Here is a 13,068-nt window from a genome sequence, read left to right on the forward strand (position 1 = left end):
CCCCCCCCCCCCCCCCCCGCCGCTCACGCTGCCCTTGCCCTTTCTCTTGCACGCCCGGAACGCGGACGGGCTCCTCCAGGCCCCCGGCAGTCGGAGTTTCCTCCCGGATCGCCCGCCCCCTCCCGCAGCCCCCAGCTCGGCGGCGCCCGGAGGAGAGCGTGGTCTCCGACCTCGCCGCCCGCGTGGTCACTGCCCCGAGCCACGCCGGTGGGGTCCCGGAGCAGGGCCTGGGGGCGCGGCGGTGCAGGCGCGGACACCCACCCGGTAGGGCAGCGAGGATGGCGGGCGGTGGAGGGAGGCACGAGGGATCCATTAGTCATGTCAGGACTCAGCAGGAAAAATTTAAAAGGAAAGAAAAAGTTGGCTTTCGAAGACTCGAGAATGCCTGGCTCGCAGAACAACCCTCCAGACACTCGGGGCGGGGGGACACACCGTAGAGGGACCCCAGCGGCCGAGCGCCTGTCCGTCTGTCTGGGTGGACAGCGGCAGCTGCTCCCCGGAGTGTCGCGGTCTCCGGGTCCCGTGGGATCCGCCGCCCCAGCCCCGCACGAGCTGGGGGAGTGCAGGTGCCTTTCGCTCCGGAACCCGTGGCTGACAGGACGTAGGTGGTTGAACTCGGGAACTCGGGGACCCTGTGCCTTTCGTTTATCTCCGGAGCAGGGTGGTGTGTCTCGGCCTGTGTTTTGGGCTGGGCTTAGTCATGTTGGAGCCTGCTGGGATCGCTTTCTGCTTCCACACTTTGGCGGCTCAACTTGACACAGCATTTGACAGCAGGGAAGGGACTTGTGCTTGGTGTCGTGTGTCCCCCGGGCTGGCCCGGAGGCCTGGTGGTGGTAGCCACCCCCCCCCCTCCGCCCAGCCTCTTCTTGCCTCTGCCCTCACTGCGTGGGGGGGCTGCTGGGGCTGTTTCTGCGCTCTGCTTTGGCTTTTGCTAAGGTGAGTTTTCACATGCAGGTGTTGATAGAAAACCTCTCTGGCCCGAAGCAGGTAGCACGGCCGGCTTTTAAGGAAACCCAGTAAAGATCAGGAAGAACAGGGTGAGGGGGTGGGTAGATTCCGTGTCCTCGGCAGCCTGGGGTCTCCAGGAGCCTGGGATGGGCAGAGGGGGAGCAGATTGGAGGCTCCGCTGGGCCCTGCTTTAATGATGTTTCCTTTGGGGGGAAAAAATAAAAGTTTGGGGACTGCTGCATTCTAGCCGTCTGAGAATGATACGAACAGACGGTGGCTAGGGGGGTTTCTGGGCTACTTTTGAAAGCCACTCCCTCAGTATAGGGTCTGGGGAGGGCAGTGGAACTGGACAGAAGAACAGGTTCCAGCCTCTCTGCCTTGGTTTTCTAGTTGAACCTCCCAGGGTCCTGAGCATGAAACCCCCTAATGCCTGTGACACTGATAGAGCCCTTGTTAACCAACCCCCCTGTTTTCTCGCCAGCCTCCTCCGGGCTCTGAAGAACACGTCCTCCAGGACTTTTCCCTTCTGCCAGGCAAAGCTCCTTTTCTCTCTGCCTTTCCCCCTTGTTTGCACAGTATCTTTGTTTCTCTGTGTAGGGTCTCATCCTCTCTGCTCCCCACCAAATTATGATGGAGAAATGGTACATGGCTGGCAAAGGGAAGACTCCTGGGCTCTTGTATCTTCCAACCAAAAGGAGCAAGTCCTATGTTCTGTGCTTTGGTGGGGGCTGGGCGGAGGCCAGAGCTTCTCTTCTTCCAGTGGTTCCTAGATTCTGTTGGCCAAACAGCCTCTGTCTTCCTATAAAAACTGCGAATAAAATGTTGTAAGGGGCCAATGCGTGACCAGTGGTAAATGGGGCAAAGTGTCATTGCAGACTTATTTCTTGCAGACCTATTGTGTGCTAGGCAATGGTCAGGTTGGAGAGAAATCCAACAGTCCTTGCTTTTGAGAGTCGACCTTTTGTTTGAGGCGAGAACTCAGTAATAGTGTTCCAGGAAGACTGCCTGGTGCCTAAAACCCGAGGCAGGGCCCCAGAAGGCAGTCGGGAGAGATGGAGAGCAAGTGTCTTCAAATGCAAGGAGCTCTGACAATCCTGGGAGCCTAGCGAGGAAAGACTTGGGGACTGTGGAGGGAGGACGTTCTGGTCAGCCAACCGAGACAACTGGGTGGTGGCAGACTGTGGTACAGAGAGGAGGGTATGTGGGAGCCACAGCTGGAGAGCTCTACCTGGGTCTGGTGGCAAGAGGCCGGCCCAGAGGAGCTGGCTAAGAAACAGGAGATTGGGAAGTGAACTGGTTTCCTCGTGACAGTTCAACCTGGGGGCGGAAGTGTCCTCACTCACTGCTTTCAGGTCCTGTCTCAGGGGTACCTTCTCAGGGTGGGCTTTTGTCTTACCCCAGTCTAGCCTGCAGCACCTCCAGTGGGTAAACACATTCCACGGGTTCAGGGATTGAGAGTGGTCATTTGAGAGAGTAGCTGATATTTGACCAAGATGTAGAGAAGATAATGCCAGGAAAGTGATCCAAGTAGAGAGATCGGCAAGTGCAAAGGCCCTGAGGCATAAGCCCTTTGGGCCTGATTTATAAGCTTCTCACAATTAGGGATAGTCACAACTTTACAGAAAACCTTAGCGGGAAGTCTGGTGGAGCAGAGGGTACTTGCTCCATTAACAGAAAGTACAGCTCACCGGTCCTGCCCACAGCAAGCTTCCTATGAGAAAAATGTCTCTAAAGGCTTTGTAAGGATTTCTGGGTACATTTGTTGAACTAATTGTCTCCCGTCAGTTGAGAAGACAGTTCTGCCTGAGCTGACAGATGTTTCATCTGGTTTGAGTAACTAAGGCTCAGATGTGTCTTGTTTAAGAAAATGTGTTCTTTCCTGGCTCCTGAGATGGGTGGGATCTTGGATGTGGCTCAGCATCCAATTTTCTTCTAAAATATTTATTGCTCTAAAAGGATTGCATGATTTAATATGCAACATGTAAATATTTGTCAGACACTTCTCTCCAGTAACATTCAAAGTGTGCTCTGGCTGTCGTTTAGATTTACCGTCGTTTTGTTCCTTCTGACTTGGGGACGGTGAAAGCTGCCATGATTCTTTTTCTTAATTCTTCTCTTCCTGTTATTATCTCCCGAGATTCCCCTTGATGGCCGTGACAGCTCTGGAGACAGGACTGAAACCAAAAGGACGCATTTGTGCTGCTTCCACTGTTGTAGAAAGGCAGTTCGAATGTCAGACAGCTCTTGAACCAAACTAGGTCCAATTACGCTAAATTTAAAATATTGCCCTTCTTTCTTGATGTTGTTCTTCTCGTGCATGGTTAAGTTCCAGGGGCCCCGCCCCCCCGGGTGCTCTCTAGGCTCAGCCCAAGCCCACGCCACACACCCAGCTTGGGGGTGTCTCTCTTTACTTGTGGGGGGTGGCGCTTTATGTTTTATAGATTTGTAGCAGTGACCGTGACCTTTATCCTGACACACACAAGAAAAAAAAATTGGTGTTTGGTGTTTGTTTTTGTTTTTTCGAATGCCCCAGGAGGGCTGATAAACCTTGGAATCCCCTTTCCCTAAAATGAGAAATCAGATTGTTGGGAATCCACACCCAGCCAGCCCTTTGCCTTCCCCCAGGCCTCAGGCTTCGAGCACTGTGTGTACTTAGAATGGGGCTAGAAGTAGTGATCGGAAGTGAATTCTGGTCTCCGTAGATCTGAGGGCGATCAAGCCTGGGGAGCTTATGGGCAGGGAGCTTGACTCCGCTACTTGGGGATGTATGTTAGTGTGTTATTTCTGATGTGTTGGCGAGGGATGAGGAAGGGAGAATGAGCGGATTAGATGGGAGCCCAGGGGGCGGGAGTGGAGAAGGTGGTCAACGGAAGCCCAAGCTGATAGGCCAGGTGACAGATGTCTGTCTGCTTCTTCCTCCCCATGGACCATGGGTGGGGCGTGGGGGGCGGTGGGCGTAGGAGCATCCCTCTGGGCCCAGCAGCGGTAGAGAGGCCCATGCATTTTTTTTTTTAAAGGACTTAATTTTTAAAAAATATTTTATTTATTTATTTGACAGAGATCACAAGTAGGCAGAGAGGCAGGTAGGCATAGAGAAAGAGGGGGGAAGCAGGCTCCCTGCTGAGCAGAGAGCCCGATGCGGGCCTGATCCCAGGACCCTGAGATCATGACCTGAGCCGAAGGTAGAGGCTTAACCCACTGAGCCACCCAGGTGCCCTAAAGGCCTTAATTTTTTAAGGACAGTTTGAGATTCACAGCAAAGTGGAGAGTAACGTACAGAGATTCCTATCTACCTCCTGCCCCACAGGTGCACAGGCTCCCCCGTGGCCCGCATATGCAAGCAGAGTTGTGCATTTGCTGTCGCTGATGAGCCCACATGGACACATTATTCCCCCGTGTCCATGGTTTATGCTCGTGTTCACTCTTGGTCTTGGACATCGTGTGGGTTTGGACAGGTGTTAGTGACGTGTGTCCACCATGATAATACCGCTGAGGGTATCCCATGTGTTTCTGATAGAGTGTGGCAGGTCTCTTTGGCCACAGCTGTGGCAGATACCATGTAACTGAAATCTCCAGGGTGTGGACGGCAGTAAGGGTGGCCCAGCAGCGCTGATCCTGGCTGGGTGGTCATTCGGCTGGAGTCGGCTGCTGGTGGCAGGACCGGGAAGGTCTTGTCTAGGGGTGACTCTGCCCCGGTGGCTTCTCTTCCTCCAGCACGCTGGCCTGGGCTTGTTCTCCGGGCAAGGGTACGGGTTTCAAGAGATTCGTGGTCACTTCTGCTGACCAAAGTCACAAGGCCAAGCCCTGATATGCCCTCTTAAGGGGGAGTTTGCTTTTGTTCGTAAACGGATATTATTCACCAAAAATGCTGAGCACTTACTTGTTTATTTTCAATTTAGTTTTATGAAGGAACATTTCAGGTGGGTGCCCGAGTAGAGGGTTCCGAAAGCCTTCGAGTCCTGACTGTTTAGCATCCGGAAGCCACCCGTTCCCGAAGATCTGTTTTCATTTTCTCCGGAAAGGGTGTTTTTTAATGCCGCTTTTTGTGTTTTTGTGGATGAAGATTTCAGAAATTTAGGAAGACCATTGCCATAGGATTTTAAAGATTTATTTATTTTAGAGAGATAGAGAGAGAGAGACAGAGCATGGAGGGGAGGGACAGAGGGAGAGAGGACACCCTTAAGCAGATGACCCCCTTGAACGGGGAGCCTGACCTGACCTGAGAAGTGGAAACAGAGACCAAGAGTCGGATGCTCAACCGACTGAGCCACCCAGGTGCTCCCATTGTCAGGGATTTTATTTTATTTTTAAGATTTTATTTATTTATTTGACAGAGATCACAAGAAGGCAGAGGCAGGCAGAGAGAGAGACACGGAAGCAGGCTCCCCACCTAGCAGAGAGCCCAATGCGGGGCTCGATCCCAGGACCCTGGGACCATGACCTGAGCCAAAGGCAGAGGCTTAACCCACTGAGCCACCGAGGTGCCCCTTACTTTTGTTTTTTTTTTTTTTAGGATTTTATTTTGTCAGGGGATTTTGGAGGTTATTTGTCTCCCACGTTTTTGTAGTAGAACAAAGTGAGGCTCGGAGGAGAGGGGATCTAGGGCGTGGGGATCTAGGGCGTCGGGAGATCTGGGCTCCGCAGGGACCCTGGGGCAGCCCCTGCTGCTCCTTTGAACCCTGCTGGGCTTCTCCAAGGGGCTTCTGAGCTTTCTACCCTCGCCGCCTCCCGTCTGTGCACGAGAAATGGGGGAGTGGTTGGGTGATTTTGAGCATCTGATTTCTTTTCTATCCTGTGCTTGTAAAGGAAAACCGAGGGAGAAGTGTTATAGAAATCAGGGTCTGTGAACTCTTGGAATATCATTTATTCATCTGACATTTATATCAATTTAATAGGCAAAGTATTCAAAGCGATTCTGTGTGGCAGCTTGGGCTACATGTGGCTGTGACCTAGGGAACGCTCCTCTACGTGCTATTTAACTAATAGTAAATCACTAAAATCCAGGCCGTTAGGTCAATAATTCTTTAAGGCTTATAGGATAATGCAGATTTTCTCTTCTTCCAATGTCCATTATGGTAACGTCTGTTTTTCTAGGGAAGTGTCCTCTTTTTTTCCAAGTTTTAAAGGTCACGAGTCTGAAGTTTCTGTAGAGTTCTCTTTTTAATGTTTGTTGTCAACGGTCTTATATCCTGTTTTTCTGTATTTTTGAGTTTGTGCTGTTTCTCTTTGGTGACAAATGCGGAAAATACCTATCCAGTCAGTCCTATCGGAGAGTCGACTTTTGCTGTGGATCCGCTTCTTTACTCTGTCATCAATTTCTGCTTTTTTGAAAAATTATTTCTTAACCTTGGGTTTATTCTACCTATAATTTTTCTCTTGAAGTATCAGTTTTGCCTTTCCCCCAGGTTTGGTACACAGTGTTTTCTCATTGCTCTGTTCTAATTTACCTTAGGATTTCTTTTCTCCTTTTTTTTTGGATCTAGAAATTATTTAGAATTACATGTAACGTTTTAAAAATGTGTATTTTGAGCTTTATTATATAAATTTTTAAAACCTGATTCATAGCCTACGGTCTCTCTGATACTTCTTTGAACTTTCTTGAGCTTGGCCTTCTAGCCCATTATTGGGCCAGTAATTCTAAATTACAACCATGTGATATTCTGTGATTTCTCCAAGTGAGTCAAACAGTTCCCATACGTAAGATAAAATGTAATTCCTTTTAATTAAAAGAAATAAGAAGTTTGTAGTTAAGTTCTTAAAATATGTGATCAAAGAAAATATGTTTGATTCAAGATGATTGGGAAGTACTTATTTTAGACAGCTTACTGGCATGCTGGTGGAGGTATGGTGTGTGTATGTGAGTGTGCACGCGTGCACGCGTGCACGCGTGTGTGTTCTCAGGGGGTCAGATTTTAAGATGAAGTAGGATGTAAGAGTCCTTGATGTCATTCAGTGTGTGTGTACATAAAAGAGACTGTTTTCAAGCAATGTTCTTACGTTTGAAAGACCGTTGAAGGTGAATTTTACTTATTTCTACCAAGTCAGAGAGAGGAAATGAAGGTAGATGTGAAATCCCCAGTGACAGCTTGGCGGCCAGATTGGATTGGAGCCGCGGGATTGAGAGCAATTTCAAAGTAACAAAAACAGATGTATGCTTCCCAAGGCGTATTTATGTCAGCTCTGAATAAGTTCAGTCCAAAGTAGGCAAAGTGATGGGATATGGAGTCAAGCATTTCTCTCCGGCTTCTGCTTCTGGGATTTAACTAACTCTTGGACTAGATACCACACCTGCCAAGCGAGGGCCATTCCAGCTGAGAGAGGCAGGGGCAGGAGGTGGGGAGGAGGCAGGAGCCGTGTTTTGGGGGGCCGCCTAGGACAGGCCGATAAGTGAATTTATCGTAGTCCATTTTCTGAGACAAAGGAAGGCGGGTGAAGTTGATTTATACATAAGGAAGTGGGGGGAATTAGGCCGAGTGAAAAAAGTCCATCTCAAAAGATTCGATGCTGGATGAGTCCATTGGTGTAACATTCTTGGACTAAGGCAGTTGTAGCGACGAAGAACAGCTTATAGGTTGCTGGGGTTAGGGTTTCGGGGAGAGGAGGATTGGGTGCCCCTATAACAGGGTAGCAGGAGGGGCCTGTGGTGATGGCCAGCCCTGTGTCCGGACTGCGGTGGTCAACACGACATGTCTACACGACAGAGGACCACTCGGCCCACCTACCACCCAGCAGCTCTGGATGGCGGCAATGCCATTTCGTGGTGGAGCTCTTGCCCTGTAATCATGTAAGATGTTGACACTGGGGTGGAAAGCCAGAATGGAGAGCTTCCTGTAGGTCTGTGGCTATTCCAAAATCACAAGTGTGAAATGAAGGAAGGCAACTCTTAGAAATGATTAAGATGGAAATACTTTATGTTTGTTTTACCACCATAAAAAATTGGAAAATTAGGGGCGCCTGGGTGGCTCAGTGGGTTAAAGCCTCTGCCTTTGGCTCGGGTCATGATCCCAGGGTCCTGGGATCGAGCACCGCATCGGGCTCTCTGCTCCGCGGGGAGCCTGCTTTCTCCTCTCTCTCTGCCTGCCTCTCTGCCTACTTGTGATCTCTGTCTGTCAAATAAATAAATAAAATCTTTAAAAAAATTGGAAAATTAAATGAAGGCATGTGTTACCTTTTACCTGTAGCCTTACCACCATGAATAGATCGACTCTTAGAAACAAAAGCAGGATCAGACCTGGCTAATAGGTTGGAAATGGCACCTGCTGGGAATATGACATGCTTGAACCACTGCCACCGAGCACTGTCATCACCTGAGAGCTTTTCCCAGGTACGGGATCCCAGGCCCTACCCCAGACCTACCAGACCGCAGTCTGCACTGAGGTGATTGGCACATACCCTTGTGAAGAGCTCTGGGACTTTTCTTAGAAAACAAGTTTGGTGGCCCCAGAGGGCAGGCTTAGGCTGGTCACGTGATCCTGGACAAGTCACATAATCCTTTGCTCCTGCATGTCCTCTACATCCCCATCTATAAAATGCCCAGAGGCTCTGGGCAGAGTACATCAGTAACTTCTGTATTCAGCGTGCCACACCGTAGGCACTCTGTAAGCGGAACTGTTGTTTCCGTGATGAATTAATCTCAAGATAGTTTTGAATCCTGCTGTTTGAATTTCAAGCAAGGGATAAGGTGGAAGCAGGAGAATGGTGTGTCTACTTGGTGATGACTTTTTTTTTTTTTTTAAAGATTTTATTTATTTATTTGACAGACAGAGATCACAAGTAGGCAGAGAGGCAGGCGGTGGGGAGGGGGGAAGCACGTTCCCCGTTGAGCAGAGAGCCTGATGTGGGGCTTGATCCCAGGACCCTGGGATCATGACCTGAGCTGAAGGCAGAGGCTTTAACCCAGTGAGCCACCCAGTCTCCCCTACTTGGTGAGGACTCTTGTGACCACAAGAATTTGTTGGGTGTTTATATTCAACGAAAGTGGCATTTGGTGTCATGGGTGCAGATGGTAGGGGTGGATGCCACCACATCCTGGTGCATCCTGGGAGCACTTTGAGCTGCGTGGTGGAGCCCAAGTCTCCATCTCCAGGGGGCGGAGTCGGAGCTCTGAGGCCAGGCGGAGCGTGGGAAGGACCTTGAATCAGGAGCAACGAGGAGGGAGAGCAGTTCGAGGAAGGGAAAGATGGTGCAGACACTGGGCATCAGGACAAGCCTTTTTCTTTCTTCAGTGTTTTTCTTGAGTCCAAGTTCATGCAGAGAGTGCTGGAGTCAAAGCCCTGGCCTGTCCTGGGATGTCCCCCAGACTAATGCTGCCGTGGTGTTCTGTCAACAGGCCACGGTCGGGTTGTGGATTCCCGGAGTTTCCTTCCCTTTCTACTTGTCCTTGACCTTGTGGAGCCTGGTGTGCCTAAGGGCCTGGCCCTGCCCCCTCCTGTCGGGAGGGTCAGTCTGTACGGCTTCCAGACGCTGGGCATGGAGCCTACTTAAAAAACAAAAAATAATAAATGGAAGCAGAAGGGACTGCAGTCATGTGCTAAAGACAGCGGCCGTGCCTCAGCTCCTAGGTCAGATTGTCCGCGGAGGGAGTTAGGCCGTTTCTCTTTGTTCTTAGATCATGGGTGGGTTTCTAGGAAATGAAAGGCAGTTACTGCTGCTCCAGGCTACCCTGGATGCCGCCGGGGAGACGTGGAAGCCAGGTTAGAGCCGTGGAGTCCTGCCATCGCTGGGGGATGCGTCTCCCCACGGACTGTCGTGCTTCACTGGCCCAGGTCTTTGGGGGGCCTGTCTCATCTGCTGCGGAAAGGGACATCGGAGGCACCGAGGAGTAGGGGAAGGAGCAGCTCTGGTGCGTCTTGTCACGTCCTCCTTTGTCGAAGGGTGGGCTGGCACAGGCCACGTCGAAGGTCGCCAGGCTCATCCTCCATGCGGCGTGATGGGTGGAGAGGCCGCTCTCCGCAGACACCTAAAGGCCCTAGAGGGTTATCACCTTGCTCTGTTCTGCCCAGGTTTTCCCACGGTGGCACTGAAAATCCTGCATCCTGGGAACCCCCTGGGCTCCTGGCAGACTGGGATGGTTGCTCACCCTACCTGGGAAGAATGCACTCGTGGGTCGGGGCCACTTACCAGGTGTCACGTAAGAGGAGCCGAGAGGCCTGCTGGACCACAGATTTCCTCCTTCGGCAGTATCCGGAATTCTTCCTTTGGAGGAAAGCTGTGGTTTTAATTTATATTTTGGGGGAGGTGGGGATTGCCACTGGGAAGGCAGCATGTGCCTACATTTAGTCACCTAGACTTGTTTTGTTTTAAATAAGCTCTGTGCCCAGCGTGGGGCTTGAACCCGTGACCCCAGATCAAGTTGCATGCTCCACTGACTGAGCCAGGCAGGTGCCCCTAGACTGGGTTATTTTTTAAATTTTTTATTCTTTTTTAAGTCATACCAGAGATCTGTCACCCAGATGGGACACATGGCAGGTGTGTCTTCTTGAGGGTACTTTTGGGAGGCAGGGGAGCCCCTGCGCCTTGGGGAGGTCCTGGAGAGGAGGCTTGAATCTCCATTGCCTTGTGTGAAAAGGAATAAATACATTTCTCTAAAAAATTCAGTTACTTAAAATGCGCCATGAACTCCCTGGCGAATTTGAAATTTTCTTTTGGTTTTAGAATGAGGTACAAGTGTATTGAGTTATTAAAAAAAAAAAAAAAAAGCAAACCCGTATCTTCTTTGTTCAAAGCAATGTCTTACAGTGATTCTGCTAATAATTTTATCAGTTCCCCAAATACTTAAGATGCTGCTAACGTATTTTGAAAGGTTCCCTGATGTTATTTCAGTGCAGGGCCCTTGAACCTGACTGAAAAATTCATGTCAACCACTTGTTTGCGTCTCGCGGTTTCCATCTACCTATTTGCAAATGGCTTGATTTGGACACAAGAGTTTTAGCAAATGCATAGAGACTGTTTCCTTATCAGTAACATGTGTACTTTAGAAAAAAGTCTTCAGTAAAATGGAAGAAGCTCATTTTTCAAAGAAATGGCTATTCCCGAATGTTTGCTGTTAAAACATGTTGGGCTCCTATTTGAGCTCCTGTGACCGAACACCGTGGACAGTGTGACCTCCACACACCAGCATCCACTGCTCGCGGTGCTGGAGGCTGGAAGTCCAAGATGAGGCGCCGGTGGGATGGGTGCCCGGTGAGGTCCTGCTTCCTGGCTCTGCCGGCTCAGGGCGGGCAGTCTTCTCACTTGTTCTCACGTGGGAGAAGGGGCAGGCGCTCTCTGGCATGTCTTTCATGGGGACACTCATCAAGGGGCTCCACCCTCCTGATCTGATCACATCCCGAAGATTTCCTAATACATGAAATCCTGAAGAATTTTAAAAAATGCATTTAAAATATTTTTCCCCCTTGCAGGAGAGCTCGGTTATTTGTGTAATATGCGACAACAGCTGCACCTGCCTGGCTTCCACTCCAAAAAAGCCTGGGATGTTCTCCTGGAGAATGGATGGGTTCATATCTAGATGATCTCCATCTCTGAAAGGATAGAATTCTGTAATTCGGTGATTTAAAAAAAAATGTTTACGCGAGTAAAAATTAAATAATGATGTTGTCCCAGAATGTCCAGGAATAGAAAAAAAAATTTTTTAAAAAGAAAGCTAATTGAAGCCTTGAAAGTTGTAAGTGATGGGAAATCCCCCAAATGCGGACTAAAAGGAAGTCATCTGAAGGGGAGAGTGAAGAAAAGAGAATGTTCTAGCAACAGTCGCATCGATACGTAGCTCACGCACCATGCAATTCTCCCCCTTAGAGCGGACAGTCGGTGGTTTTGGGGACGCTCACAGATGTATGCAGACGTCACCTGGGAGAGAAACCTTGTACCCTCTGAGCTGTGACCGTCTGTCCAACCCACCCTTCCAGCCCTAGGCAACCACTCATCTCCTTTAACCACTTACAGTATTTATAACAGGATGTTTATGAAAGAAGAACTAGATCCTTGTCACTTTGTAACTGCATCTCTTGACCTTTTGCCCAATAAAGGAGTACAACATTCATTTCACCACAGGAAGTGCCCCGTGCAAGATGTGCAAGACGGGGTGACGGGTGCAGGATCTACCTTTAAGTGTCTTACCGTAAATTTCCTATGACTTACAATGTATGGTAGGAGTTCAAGTTTTCACACAAGTGTGCCAAGCCCTGCATATGACCCATTTCACACGGAGCATCAAGCCCAACTGACCCCTTGGTCATTCCTCCTTGGTCTTGCTGACCTGTCACTGAGGTCCACAAAGTGTGGCTGCAGCGCAGCAGCGTCAGTGGCATCTGGGGACTCACTCCAGACTGCCTGAATCTGAAATTCTGGGGGCGGGGTTGCCCTGTGTTCCACCACCCGCCAGGGGACCCCGACGCTCACTCCTGAGAACCACTGTGGGTGGCGCGGACCTCTTCTGGTCAGTTTCGGTTCATCCTGGGTGGTCCCTCTCCTGCCCCAGCAAGTCTTCGCGCTCTACTTTGGAGAGAAGAGGGAGTTAGCTTTTGTCGAGCTTGTCTGGCCCCGTCCCCCTTTCTTGCTCCTGTTTCAGGGATAGCTGTGAGGCTGGCTGGGCTGGTTTTGCCCTTGACTGGTCTGGGGATGGGGGGCAGGGGAAGTGGCTCAGTAAAGGCCAAGGACACTCTGACGCACAGCCTCCGCCCCTCCCCTCTGGGCGCGGAGCCCCCCCACCCCTGGGCACGGAGCCCCTCCCCGAGTGGATTTGGGCCCTCCCCCCAGCTCCCTTCGGCTCTTGCCCATTGCTGCCGGCGTGGCCTCTCCCATCCTGCCCTCTCTGCTGGTCTTTCTCTCCTTGTTACATCATATTTGGAACGCTCCTCATAAACAAGGGGATAAAATCCCAAAGCAAACAAGTCCCAGACTCACTTGCTAGTGGGTTGGGTCTGACAGTCTCCTGGAGCCCTCTGTTTCCCAAGGCCGGAGGCATGTGGGGCAGACAGTTTTGTAGCCGGCTCCCAGGGCCCTGCCAAGGCTGTGAGGGCTGTTCTGCCTGCCCCCGTGCCCCCCCCCCCCAACTCCCACCTTTGGCTTTGCAGCTCTCCCTCTGGCTCTGTTTTCTGTTGTTGTGAAAACATCCATTCCAAG

At 50.6% G+C, this 13,068-nt stretch overlaps 1 protein-coding gene across 1 annotated transcript in view; it reads left to right on the forward strand.

Annotated features, from left to right (window-relative positions):
• ANKRD33B (ankyrin repeat domain 33B) overlaps positions 1-13,068 on the forward strand; it is a 70,934-nt gene that overhangs the window by 1,062 nt on the left and 56,804 nt on the right. The window lies entirely within an intron of this gene.

This window comes from Lontra canadensis, unplaced genomic scaffold, assembly GCF_010015895.1.
Source record: "Lontra canadensis isolate GAN:19392208 unplaced genomic scaffold, GSC_riverotter_1.0 scaffold22, whole genome shotgun sequence".
Classification (NCBI taxonomy): domain Eukaryota; kingdom Metazoa; phylum Chordata; class Mammalia; order Carnivora; family Mustelidae; genus Lontra; species Lontra canadensis.